General features: G+C 56.0%; 2 protein-coding genes across 3 annotated transcripts in view; one reads left to right on the top strand and one right to left on the bottom strand.

Annotated features, from left to right (window-relative positions):
• NOSIP (nitric oxide synthase interacting protein) overlaps window positions 1-13,765 on the top strand; it is a 357,930-nt gene that overhangs the window by 231,458 nt on the left and 112,707 nt on the right. The window lies entirely within an intron of this gene.
• Window positions 1-13,765, bottom strand: part of LRRC4B (leucine rich repeat containing 4B) — a 37,578-nt gene that overhangs the window by 9,390 nt on the left and 14,423 nt on the right. Inside the window, exon 1 of one of the 2 annotated variants that reach the window (XM_073321822.1) lies at window positions 9,939-10,026. The exons of the other annotated variant lie outside the window; for it this stretch is intronic. The gene's annotated coding sequence lies outside the window, so the exon portion shown is untranslated. Of the gene's footprint in view, window positions 1-9,938; window positions 10,027-13,765 lie in introns of those variants that run through there. 2 annotated transcript variants of the gene reach the window in all.

Here is a 13,765-nt window from a genome sequence, read left to right as displayed (position 1 = left end):
GAGCTACCCCACCACCACGAACTGGGTTCACACCAGTTTGCGAGTCCACACGCAAACCGGGGCCAGTGGAAACAAAGCGGCTTGAGGTCACCACGCCGTGAGTGAAACGGGTGCTGCAGCAGGGGTCTGCCCAGGTCCCCACCCCCACCCCACTGGTGCAGAGAGCTAAGCTGGGTTCTCTACATGTACTGTTCCTAACCCAACTCCCGTCCACACACACACGCAAGGGATTCTTCGAGTCCGGTGGCCAGGCTAAACCAGAGTGAGCCCAATTCACCGGTGGCTGACGTAGGGTGGCCAGGTGCCCGGTTTTCGACTGGAAAGTCCAGTCAAAAAGGGAACCTGACAGTGTCGGGTCAGATCTACTGACCGAACACCCAAAGTCCAGTTACTGCGGGCAGGGGAGGGGGGGAAGAGGAGTGGATGGGGCGGGGCCTTGGGAAAATAGGAGGGGCTTTGGGGGAAAAGGCAGGGCCGGGGGGAGTGGAACCACCAGCTTCCCTTCCCCTCCCCCCCAGTTTGACACCCCACACTGGGCTGGGCTCTACCTTTGTCTTGGTTTAACTATTTGGAGTCAGGCTGAGATTTTCCACCAGCGCCAGCCCTTGTGTGGAGGCTGATAGGTCAGTATGAAGGTGCATAGCTCCAGAATCAGAGAACTGTACCGATTTAGAAGGGATCGTAAGGGTCATCTTGTCTAACCCCCCCCCGGCAAGATGCAGGATTTGTTGTGTCTAAACTTCAAGTCAGGTTTTTCCTGACTGCGTCCACACTGGGGAGGCAAGGGGGTCACACTACTGTAACTAGACCAGGACCGTCACAGCGGGACAATTTGCAGATTGCAAGCTGCTCGGGGCACGGACTGCCTTTTTGTTCTGCATTGTACAACACCTACCATAGATCCTATAGGCACTATGCCAGTGGTTGTCAACCAGGGGTACGCGTACCCCCGAAGTACTTAGAGGTCTTCCACTGGGTACTCAATTCATCTAGATAGTGTTTCTCAACCTGTGGGTTGCAGCCCCTGTGGGGGGGTGTCGAGGAATAGGTTGCAGGGGGTTGCAAGTGCAGGAATGACATTAGGGGGTGGCCAGCCGGGCAATTGCCCAGGGTCCCACGCCACGAGAGGCCCCAAGAAGCTAAGCTACACACTTCAGCCCCCATTGCCTGAGTTCGGGCTTCAGACAAGGCTCACAAGTGAAAAACAGGTTCGAGTCTCGCACTGAAATGTGAGTACAATATTCACAGTCCAATCAATGTATTTGATAATGATCTGGTAAGAAGGAGAAAGTCGGCTGTTTGTCAGTAACAGTGGGCTGTGACACGTTTGTGTTTTCATGTCAGATTTTGTAAGCAAGTTGTTTTTAAGTGAGGTGAAACTTGGGCTACGCAAGACAAATCAGCCTCCTGAAAGGGGTACGGTGGTCTGGAAAGGCTGAGAACCCCCTGTGCTGTGGTCATACAAATAGTTAAATAATAACAGTAAGGCTGAGAACTCCAAACTTCAGTGCTATAAGCCCTTTATGCTGATATTGGCAAGCAAAGAGCTACATTAAAAAAAAAGTTAAGGTTGCAAAATCAAGCGCTGCAAAGTTAGGGGCTGCCAGCATGAAGGTGAGTACCCTTAACTCTGCCCCCCGGCGTGCATCTGCATGATCATGCAGTCAGTAATGCCACGGCCACGTGCCATATTTTCCACAAGACCCCTGCCCGATTCAGGGCACGGGATGGAGATGCCTCACGGAATGAGCAGCTATTCAACAGATCTTTGCAGCCGCCTTTCTCAAGGCCTTAGTTACCGCACACCGTTCAAATCCCGTTCTGAGGAGAGAATTATTCACGGGCTCGTAGGTTTTTCAACAGCCTTCACCACACCTGGCTCAGAGCGCTCCATGAGCACAAATAAATGCACCATCTCCGCACGGTGTAGGGTGAGGGGTGGCATTCACCCCATTTTGCAGATGGGGAGCAGAGAAACACCAAATCTCCCAAAGCACCTGCTGATTTTGGGTGCCCTATTTGTAAACCAGAAATTTCCTCATGTGTCGCCCCACGGACCATCCCCACGTGAGGCCACCAGCAGGGCTCGGACCTTCAGAGCCGCCCCACGTGCCCCTGCACTTGAGCTGACCAAGTGACTGGTAGCACTAGAAGGCTGTTATCCTCTCCGTGGACCTAGTCACCAGAGGGTGACGGAGACACACACGTGGCCAGGGGCAGTCACAGCCACTTGGGAATGTGGGGACTCAGGACTGGGGGGGATCGATTCCCAGGTCTGGAGGGGAGCGTGCTCTAGTGGTTACAAACCCTTCTGCCCGTGTTCCCCCCACCTAGCCCAGCGGCCAAGATCCTGCCCCTGTTTCCTTCCCACTTCTACCCCTCTCCGCTCCCCTTATTCCAAAGCCCTCCCCCAGACTTCTACCCCCTTCTCCTCATCCCTTGGTTCCTCGCCACACCAGATCGGGCCAGGTTCTCACAGCAACTGCAAAAGGCACTTCCCTGGCCCCAGGGCAACTGCTTCCCCCACCCCAGTTAAATGCTCCAAAACGTGGTGTTCCTGGGAAAATCCATCCAACTCAGCCAAGTTATTAGGCTCTGAAAATCGTTGTTCACACATAAGGACGGCCATAATGGATCTGACCCCTGGCCCATCTAGCCCAGGATCCGGTCTTCTGACAGTGACCAGTGCCAGGTGCCCCAGAGGGACTGAACAGAACAGGGCAATTTATCGAGTGACCCACCCCGTCGCCCGTGCCCAGCTCCTAGCAGTCAGTGGTTTGGGGACACCCAGAGTACGGGGTTGCCTCCCTGGCCATCCTGGCTAATAGCCATGAATTTATCTAATTCTTTTTTGAACCCGGTTATACTTTTGGCCTTCATGTCTGCTGGCAGCAAGTTCCACAGGTTGGCTGTGCGTTGTGGGAAGAAATACTGTTTTAAACCAGCTGACTGTTCATTTCATGGGATGACGCCCTGGTTCTTGTGAAGGCCTAAATAACACTTCCCTGGTCCCGCTCTCCATGCCAGTCGTGATTTTACAGATCTCTGTCTTATCCCCTACCCTTAGTCGTCTCTTTTCTAAACTGAGCCGTGCCAGTCTCATTAATCTCTCCTCACACGGAAGTTGTTCCGTGCCCCTCATCAGTTTTGTTGCCCTTCTCTGCACAGTCTCCGATTCTAATATATCCTTTTTCGAGATGGGGCAACCAGAACCGCACGCTGCATTCAGTGTGGGCATACCATGGATGTACACCGAGGCATTGTGAGCTTTTCTGTCTTATTACCTATCCTTTTCTTAATGGTTCCCAACATTGTTCGCTTTTTTGCCTGCCGCGACACACTGAGCAGATGTTTTCAGAGAACTCTCCACAATGACTCCAAGATCTCTTTCTGAGTGGTACCGGCTAATTTAGACCCCCTCGTTTGGGATGTGGGGTTGGGATTCTGTTTGCCGAAGTGCATTACTTTGCATTTATCAATATTGAATTTCATCTGCTATTCTCTTGCCCAGTCACCCAGCTTTGTGAGATCCCTTTGTAGCTCTTCGCAGTCTGCTTTGAACGTAACGATCATGAGTAATTTTGTATCATCTGCCAACTTTGCCACCCGTCTTTCCTGTTCATTTATGAGTATGTTCAGCAGCACTGGTCCCGTCACAGATCCTTGGGGGGCCCCCCGCTATTTATTTCCCTCCACTGTGAAAACAGACTCTTTATTTCTACCATCTTTTAACCAGTTACTGATCCATGAGAGGACCTTCCCTCTTACCCCCATGACTGACTACTTTGCTTAAGAGCCTTTGGTGAGGGACCTTGTCAAAGGCTTTCTGAAAGTCTAAGTACACCATATCCACTGGATCCCCCTTGTCCACATGGGTTGACCCCCTCAAAGAATTCTAATAGATTGGTGAGGCGTGATTTCCTCTTACAAAAGTTGTGTTGACTCTTCCCCACCATATCATGTTCACCTGTGTGTCTGGTAATTTTGTTCTTTACTTCCTTACGAACTCATGGGTGAATCCCATCCGGACCTATTACTGTCTCATGTATTGAATTGTTCCAAAACCACCCTCAATCTGGGACAGTTCCTCAGATTTGTCACCTAAAATGAACGGCTCAGGTGTGGGAACCTCCCTCACCCCCTCTGCAGCAAAAACCAGTGGAAAGAATTCATTTAGCTCTTCCACAACAGTCTGGTTTTCCTTGAGTACTCCTTTAGCACCTCGGTTGTCCAAGCTTCCTGCTTCTCATGTACTTACAGAAAACATTTTTATTTATTTTAGGTTTTTTTAGTTTTTTGTGTCTTTTGCTAGTTGCTCTTCAAATTCTTTTTTGACCTGCCTAATTATACTTTTACACTTGACTTGACACAGGGTTTATGTTCCTTTCTCTTTTCCTCAGGAGGATTTGACTTCCAATTTTTAAAAGATGTCTCTTTGTCTCTAATCGCCTCTCTTACTTTGATGTTTAGCCATGGTGGCATTTTTTGGTCGTGTGTGTGTGTGTGTGTGTGTGTTTTTAAAGCTGAGAGATATATACAGTTTAAGCCTCTTTTAAGGTGGGTTTTTTTTTTACGTTTCCATGCAGCTTGCAAGCATTTCACCCTGGTGACTGTTCCTTTTCATGTCCATTCAATTAGCCCCCTCATTTTCATGTAATTCCCCTTTTTGAAGTTAAATATTACTGTGATGACTTTTCCTTTTTTTTTTTTTTGGTATTTTCCCCCTACAAGGAAGTGAAATTTAATTACATTTGGTCACTGTGACCGAGCGGGTTAGCTGCATTCACCTCTTGGACTAGGGTGACCAGATAAAAAGTGTGAAAAATCGGGACAGGGGTGGGGGGGTAATAGGCGCCAATATAAGAAAAAGCCCCCATTATCAGGACTGTCCCTATAAAATCAGGACATCTGGTCACCCTATCTTGGACTAGACCCTGTGCACCACTCAGGGGTCCCAGGACTAGCTGCTCCAAGAAGCAGTCGTTTAGGGTGTCTAGAAATGTTATCTCTGCATCCCGTCCTGAGGTAGCATGTGCCCAGGTGGTGCCCTAGCTGAAATCCCCCGTTATTATTGGGTTTTCTGTGTTTGTAGCCTCTCTAATCCCCCTGAGTCACTATCACCGTCCAGCTCAGGTGGTCAGTCATATCTTCCTGCGGCTGTACGCTTGTAATTCAAGCACAGAATTGCTATCAATATAGGATTGATGGGACCCTTTGATTAATTTAAGATTTTTACTATATGATTCAATGTTTTCTTTCCCATATAGCACTGCTCTCCCATCCCAGCACCACCTACTCTGTCATTCTGATATATTTTTAGTCCATCTTCCCAGGTCACATTGATTACCATCAGTCCATCAATTGATGATAATGCCTGGTATATCAACAGCCTCACAATGCCAGGCACTCAAGTTCACCCATCTTAGTACTTAGACTCCTTGCATTTATAAGATTGGTCGATATTTAGTTGCCTGCCTTCCTGTGGGGTAATCAAAGGGGACCCTCACGTTTGTTTCTCTTCAGTTCCTACCTGTATTTTATTGACTTCTGTCCTCTCCTCTTAAAAGGGAATCTTTCTATCCTAGCAAATAGATCCTCCCCTAAGGATGTGTCTGTCCAAACCACAGGCACCTCCACACCCGCTGGCCCTTAGTTTTAAAACTCGTCTAGAATCACAGGGTTGGAAGGGACCCCAGAAGGTATCTAGTCCAACCCCCTGCTCAAAGCAGGACCAGCCCCAACTAAATCATCCCAGCCAGGGCTTTATCAAGCTGGGCCTTAAAAACCTCTAAGGAAGGAGATTCCCCCACCTCCCTAGGGAACCCGTTCCAGTGCTTCACCACCCTCCTCGTGAAACAGTGTTTCCTAATATCCAACCTAGACCTCCCCCACCACAACTTGAGACCATGGCTCCTTGTTCTGTCATCTGCCACCACTGAGAACAGCCGAGCTCCATCCTCTTTGGAACCCCCCTCCAGGTAGCTTTTAATTTGACATGCCAGGAATCTGGCTCCGTTTTGGTTTAGGTGGAGCCCATCCTTCCCGAACAGATACCTCCTTTCCCAAAAGGTCCCCTAGTTCCTGATATACCTAAACCCCTCCTCCCTACACCATCGTCTCATCTACGCATTGAGACCCTGCAGTTCTGTCTAACTGGCCCTGCACATAGAACTGGGAGTATTTCAGAGAATGTGACCATGGAGGTCCTGGACTTCAATCTCTTACCTAGCAGCCTACATTTGGCCTCCAGGACCTCTCTCTCCTACCCTTGCCTGTGTCACTGGTACCTACATGTACCACGACCACCAGCTCCTCCCCAGCACCGCACGTAAGTCTGTCCAGATGTCTCGAGAGGTCCGCGACCTTTGCACCCGCAGCCAATTCACCATGCGGTTCTCCCTGTCATCACAACCCCAATTATCTATATTGCTAATGCTCGAATCTCCCATGAGTACTACCTGTCTCTTCCTAATAACTGGGGTCCCCTCCCCCAGAGGGGTATCCTCAGTGCGAGAAGACACCACGATATGGTGACCAGATAGCAACTGTGAAAAACCTGCACAGGGGGTGGGGGACAATAGGCCCCTGTCTAAGAAAAAGTCCCAAAAAGCAAGACTGTCCCTTTAAAAACGGGACAGCTGGTCACCCTATCCCATGATCATCGGGAGGGAGGGTCCCAGCTACTGGATTGTTTCCCTCTGCTCCAGCTAGATGGTCTCCTTCCCCGAGGCTTTCATCCTCCTCCACAGCACAGAGGTGGTCAGACTGGGGGTGGGTGAAAATCTAGGTCCCTCTCCGTTTCCCTTCGCTCCTTCACTTCAGCCACTCTGGTCTCCAGAGCCCGTCCTCGGCCTCTGAGGTCATGAGCTTCTGGCACCGAATGCCCATGCCCGCCCCCTGCCCGCACGGCGGGTAACCGGGGCCTGCTGCGTTCAGCGCAGTACACCGGATGGGCCCCCATGCTGCGGCTGGCCGTCTGCCTGCGTTCGTTTTACACTTGCGGGGGTTTTGTTTCTTTGTGTGTTTGTGTTCTTTATGCGGGGGGGTGTGTGGTGTTTTCTTTGGGCAGGGGGGTCATTGGCCTAAGTTCAGAGAATGTTTATTAGGTGTCTCTGGCTCGGGCGCGCCCCCTCTCAAGGCAGTGTCTGGCTGCTAAGTTGTCCAAAAACTGTGTCTACCCTGAGCCTGCTCCAGCCCCACAGAGCTCAACAACCTCCCTGAGCCTGCTCCAGCCCCACAGCACTCCCTGAAAGCTGCACTGAGCATGCTCCAGCCCCACAGCCGTCCATACCAGTTCCATGAAGCATGCGCCCACCCAGGGGTGAAAGTAACTTAAGAGACTTACCGCTACATGGGGTGGCAAGGTGGGAGCGGGGGCGTGGCTCAAGTGGAAGGGGTGGGGCCAGACTCCCCCAGCCTGCCCTTCAGTGCGGCCCGGCGGCAATTTAAAGGGCCCGGGGCTCCGGCCACTGCCGGGAGCCCCGGGCCCTTTTAAATGGCTGGACCTCAGGGAAGCTGCCCCAGGGAAGCTGCTGGTATGGTCGGCTGTGTACCAGCCCTTACTGGTCCGCTAGACTGGATCAGACCTTACTTTCACCTCTGCTCCTGCCCCACGGAGCTGGCTGGCTGCAGGCCCAGCCGGTCCTTCCCTATAGCTGCCACTCCTCCCGGCTGCCCCGGCATGTGGCATCAGGCCATAGACCTCAGAGCCCAGACGCCCTCCCCCGGGGGCTCTCTCTCAGCCCCGGCTGGCTGGCAGAGGGGAGAGGAGCAGGGGGGCAGGAGACCAGGGCAGCCTCTCCAGAATCTGCAACCAAACCCAGGAGTGGAGGTCAACATTGGCCAGCCCGGCTGATGACCCATGTGGGATCCACAGAAGGAAATTTCTTTCTGTTCCCCCGCCCCGCTACCCCCACCCCAGTTTATTGTTAACAACCTAGGAAATGAAACAAAGAACGACATCAGAAGAGCGTTAAGGCGGCAAAGTCAAGCCCCACAAAAGGTGGGGGAAATCAAGGGTTAATAAAAGGGACTTAACTCTGCCCTACCCCCCCCCCCAGCTCCGACCAGCCCTGGGGGTCTGCACTAGGATCTAATCTCACATCCTACTTTTCCTACAGGATCCCAAACCACAGTCAGTGCACAGCGCCCCGAGATCAGGGTCCCCAGCTGCTGCCCAGATGTGCACCCCCACCCAAGATCAGGACCCCCGTCACACTGAGCACTGCACAGAGACCCAGACTGAGATCAGGCCCCCCCACATCATGCTGGACCATCTCCCCAACAGAGCTCGGGGGCACCCATTGCACCAGGAACTGTGCAGACACCCCTCCCCCCGGCGCCCCCCGAAAATAAGAGACAGCACCAGCCCTGGCGAGCACTCGGTGAATCGACAAAGAATCTGACCCACGCTCTCTCTGTATGCTGCCAGGGGTGTCCCATGGACCGCAGGACAGAGCCGCCCCCCGAGCCTGCTCACAACCTGGGGGAGCCCATCTCCCCTCATCCCCCAATGCCCAGAGGGGGAACACCCCTGTCCCCCCCAAACCCATTTTGAAAGGGCAGAAGCTCATGCGGGGTTGTGTTCCTGCAGGAGGGTTTTGTGTGGGGAGCAACTGCCCCCCGCCCACCCCCCCGCAGCAAATCCATGCCTCCCGCACTCCCTCTGAACCCCACATACGTGCCATGCCCCAAACATCCACACACACACCCCCCCGCACTGAGGACCCTGATCCCAATACACATCCCCCCTGCCCCGTACAGGCCCCGCACCCTCCATCCCCAATACACCCGCCCCCCACATCCACTCTACCCACCCGTCCTCCACCCTGCACAGGGGACCCTGATCCCAATACACGTCCCCCCTGCCCCGTACAGGCCCCGCACCCTCCATCCCCAATACACCCGCCCCCCACATCCACTCTACCCACCCGTCCTCCACCCTGCACAGGGGACCCTGATCCCAATACACGTCCCCCCTGCCCCGTACAGGCCCCGCACCCTCCATCCCCAATACACCCGCCCCCCACATCCACTCTACCCACCCGTCCTCCACCCTGCACAGGGGACCCTGATCCCAATACACGTCCCCCCTGCCCCGTACAGGCCCCGCACCCTCCATCCCCAATACACCCGCCCCCCACATCCACTCTACCCACCCGTCCTCCACCCTGCACAGGGGACCCTGATCCCAATACACGTCCCCCCTGCCCCGTACAGGCCCCGCACCCTCCATCCCCAATACACCCGCCCCCCACATCCACTCTACCCACCCGTCCTCCACCCTGCACAGGGGACCCTGATCCCAATACACGTCCCCCCTGCCCCGTACAGGCCCCGCACCCTCCATCCCCGATACACCCCCCCACACACACATCCCCTGTACAGACATGTCCCCTCCCCAACCAGTACAGCCTACACCCGCCCACCCCACACAGACTACACCCGCCCACTCCCAGCCCCAATGCACAGCCCCTCCCCTGCCCCACATAGCCTACACCCTCCAGCCCCAGTACACCCCCCCAAACAGTTTGACCGCAAATCCACTGATCTCTCTCTCACACACACACACACACACGTGCTATTCTGGGGCCTATCAGCCCCCCCCCCCCCCCCCCGTGGAGAAGATACCAGCCTGAGGACAGGGAGGATTAGAAGCAGCTGCGGGGGGGGGGAGAGGAGATGGGGGGACGGATGAGTGGGGGGAGGGGCTTCAGTGGAGGAAAAAAGGAAGGACCCCCCCCCACACACACACACACACACCTCAATGGGTCGGCATGGGCCGCGCTCCCCTTCTCCCCCCCCACCCCCCAGCGCCTCGCCTGGCTCAGGTGGGGGGGCGGCGCTCCAAGCCGGGGGGGCAGGAGTTGCAGGGAGGGATGCGGAGAAGGAAGGGGAGATGGAGGAAGGGATGCGGGGGTGGAGGGAGGGATCTGCACCTTGGGGGGGGCAGCGGAGTGGCCCCCCCAGCCCTGGTCCCTCCGATCCTGCTTCTTCCCCCTGCTCCGACCCCGGATCCTGCCCGTCTTCCGACGACACAACGCGCCTCCGTCCCTCCTCCCCCGACGCTGCTCCCTTCCCTCCTTCCGCCGCCCCCGTAACCCCCCCTCGCCAGGAGCCCGAGCCCCGCCGGCCGCCCCCCCAACCCCGCTCCCGCCTGGCCCCGGCTCCGGGCGCTAATTAGGGTTTCCAGTCACACGGCGGTGCAGGGCCCTGCGCCGCTCCCCGCCCCCCAGCCCCGGGCACCTCCCCCCCCGGTTCCTGCGAGCCCCGGGCACCTTCCCCCGCCCCCGTTCCTCCCCCCCCCCACCCCTGGGCACTTCCCCCTCCTACGGTTCCACCCATCCCCAGGCATCTCCCCCCCCAGCCCTCTCCCCGGTACCTCCATCTTCCCCCCCCTTCCCAGGGCATCTCCCACCCTCGCTTCCTCCCACCCGCAGGCAACTCCCCCGTTCTCCCCCCCCCCGCCCCTCTCTCCAGCCCAGTGCTCCTCCCTCCCGGTTCCTCCCCCCAAGCCCAGGGCACCTCCACCCCCCCCCGTTCCTTTCCCCCCCCCCGGGCACCTCCCCCTCACCACCCCAGAGCCCCGGGAGCCTCCCCTGCCCCCCAGGGCACCTTCCCTCCCCCAGCCCAGCCAGACTCCATTCTCACAGGCTCCATCCCCCTCCCGGCTCTCCATCCCTCCCTATCTCTCCTCCCCAGCTCACTCTCCTGCTTCCCCCCCCCCAGCTCCATCCCTTCCCCCCTCTGCTCCCCTTCATGCCAACTCCAATCAAGACATGTCCAAGAGGATAAAAATGTAGCACCCCAGGAATCACCAGGCTGGGCCAGAGGGCAGGGGCCCATCTAGCCCAGTGTCAGGCCTCCAAGCGCACCCAGCAGCAGGGCTGACAACAACCCATCCTCAACACACACCCCTTCCCCGCGCTTCCAGGCCTCAAAAACTGAGCACGTGGCTTAAAAATCACCCAATCCTTTAAAAAAAAAAGAGAGAGAGAGAGAGAAAACCCTGCTCAGTGGCGGACTGTCTCTTTGCCTCAAGCTCTCAGAGTAACTGGCTGCTCACCGGCACTTCCCCCTAACCACACAGTCAGATTAGTGACTGCTACGGCCCCCATCACCATAGGATATGGGTGACTCGTTCTTTAAGGTGTTTCTCCTCACAACCCCGCAGGAGGCAGGGCGGCACCACTCGCCCCATGTACAGGTGGGAAACTGAGGCAGAGGGAAGGCAAAGGAGGAGCCTAAGATCACACCAGAAGTCAACAGAAAAGCAGCGACTTGCACCTGGATCTGCCAAGCCCAAGGCCAAGGCCCAAATCGCTGGTCTACGCTTCCTCTAGCGACCTTGGTTTGAACCCAGGACCAGAAACAAGACCCCTAGTGCCATGCCAGCTCAGGACTGGGTCCCGCTCTCTAAAAGCGCCTCTCTAGCTCGACCACCTGATATGGGCTGGATGCAGGAGTCACTGGGTGACGTTCCCCAGCCTAGGGCTCCGCAGGCAGCCAGACTAGTTGCCGTGAGCTGGGCCACATTTCCCAAAGCGCCCACACGGTTTTGGAGTTTTGTGTGATGCGGGCCCCTCGACTGGGAGCGGGACGCGGGCCCCTCGGGGACGGGGTCACAATGCTCTTCGAGCACCGAGCGACGCAGACCGACGCGTGCCCCCGACACCAGCCTATAACGGGATGTGCCACTCACTCGAAACCAGAGAGCAAGCGAGGACGGGCTCCCATCCTCCAGGAGAGCGTCCCCTGCCCAGCAGCCCCCTTGCCCATCAACCAGGGGCCACCAGACCACCCCAGTTCTGCGTTTCACTCCGGCTCCGCTTGCCGGCTTCTGAGGAGCCGTCTCGACACAGGACCGGAAGGGCCCCGTTCTCCCATAATCCCGTTCAGAAACGTAGCCAGCTCCCTCTTAAACCAGCCCAGTCTCATGCCCCCCCGCTCCCGAATCTCCCTCTGCCCCATCTGCTGGTTAGAAACCTGCTAATTTCCAGCCTAAATTTACTCAACGGCCGGTTCTTGTGCCAACGAAAAGGACAAAAGGCTCCCCACCTGATCCCTTTCCCAGGTCTGCTCTGCAGCAGGAGCTCACGTCGGTCCAGCTGCGTCCCTCCGGTGTGAAAAATCCACCCCCACCCCCGAGAGACAGAGTTAGACCAGCCAAGACCCCCCCAGTTCACACCAGTGCTGGGTGCGACTTCTTCTGCCGACCTAGCTAGCGCCTCACCGGCGTAGGTCGCGTCTACACGGCACCAGGCAGGTGCGTTTTAAGTGTAGACACGCTGTGAGGCGTCTGCCTCTCCCCACGCATCGGAGAGGGAGCCGGGGAGCTGAGGCTCACAGTAGGCGGTGGGCTTGTCTGCACTTAAAACGGTGGAGTGCCACTGTGGCCACAACCTACGCCGATTCTCCCGTCGGCAGAGGTAATCCACACCCCCCGAGAGGCAGGAGCTGGCTCGGCTGGATTCGCCCGGCGACGTAGCACCGTCTACACCAGAGCTTCAGCCCGTCCAGCCCCGTGTCTCAGAGCGGGGTGGATTTTTCGCTCCCCTGGGCGACGCCGCGATCAAATCCGCATGCAGAGCAAGGCCGCGGGTTAGGTTTCGACGCGCCAAAGTACCTTTTGGGGAGCCAGCCCTTATCCGCTTTTGAAAGTTACTTCCCGTGTGGGCCAGGGGACCCCAAAATGTGAGGAGACCCTCGCCCGAACCAGGAGAGTCTCTGAATTGTTGTTGTAATCATGTTCTCAGCTGTGTTTGTTGATTTTTTAAACACACATGGAGTGGGTGCATGGGAAGGGGGGAAATGAAACAGTTTTGCCAGCTCTCACCCATCTCTGGAGAGGCAGACACCCTACCAAACCCATCTCCCCGAGGGGACCCCAAGCAGCCAGGAGGTGGGAACAGCTTTTAGCTTCTGCTTGTCTGGGCAGGATTCAGACTGGGGGGCCCTGCTCGCTCCAGGCCTGTCCCCACGTGCGCCCCCCACCCCCCGGGAGAGTGACAAAGTTCTCGGGACACAGGAGCAGCATCTCCCACACCCTGACACCCTCCTCGCACCACCGGGCCAGCTCCCCTTAGTCAAGCACAATTCGTGGAAAAGCAGCCGCGAGAAGCCTAAGACCGCAAGATCCAAATCCAACCGTTTGCCACCCAAAAATCACTCCAACTTTTATGAATATGGATTGTATGGTCGGGGACTGCATACCGCCTGGCACGGGAGTGAAGGCTGATCTCATTTGGGGCTACCATAAAGACACATAACAACAGATTCAGACTCAACCTAATTCGGAGATTTTTTTTTTCCTGGAGGGAATCCCAACCCAGGCTGGGGATCGGAGATCAGGTGTTGGGAATCTGAGGCTCATTCCCGCTGACAGAACCACGGTCAAACTCCCACCCCCAGCATGGAAGAGACTGAACCAAGGGGGGTGTCACCCTGAGCAAAGGTGTGTTTCGTAAAGCCCCAGCTCCCGGAGTCAGGGGATGACGTGAGTTACTCTGCGGCCACTTTTTCAAAAGAGAGTCATTTTCTCACCCACACGGCTGCAGAAAAGGGCTTGGAAAGCTGACTCGAGCAGAGCCTAAAGGCTCCAAAACCACAAGGCACAGAGAAGTTTTTTTCTTAAACTCAGGCTTGGCAACGCTGCATCTTCCTTGTTTCTTTTTCACCTTCTTTAAACCACAACCAAGCTGCTTGTCTGACTCCGTGGGAGCAGCCCCATAGCCGATCTCTCCCGTGTGCTGCTGAGCCCTCGACT

Source organism: Lepidochelys kempii, chromosome 23 (assembly GCF_965140265.1).
Source record: "Lepidochelys kempii isolate rLepKem1 chromosome 23, rLepKem1.hap2, whole genome shotgun sequence".
Lineage (NCBI taxonomy): Eukaryota > Metazoa > Chordata > Testudines > Cheloniidae > Lepidochelys > Lepidochelys kempii.
The sequence above is the reverse complement of the archived record's forward strand: the minus strand, read 5'-3'. Positions and strand labels throughout refer to the sequence as shown.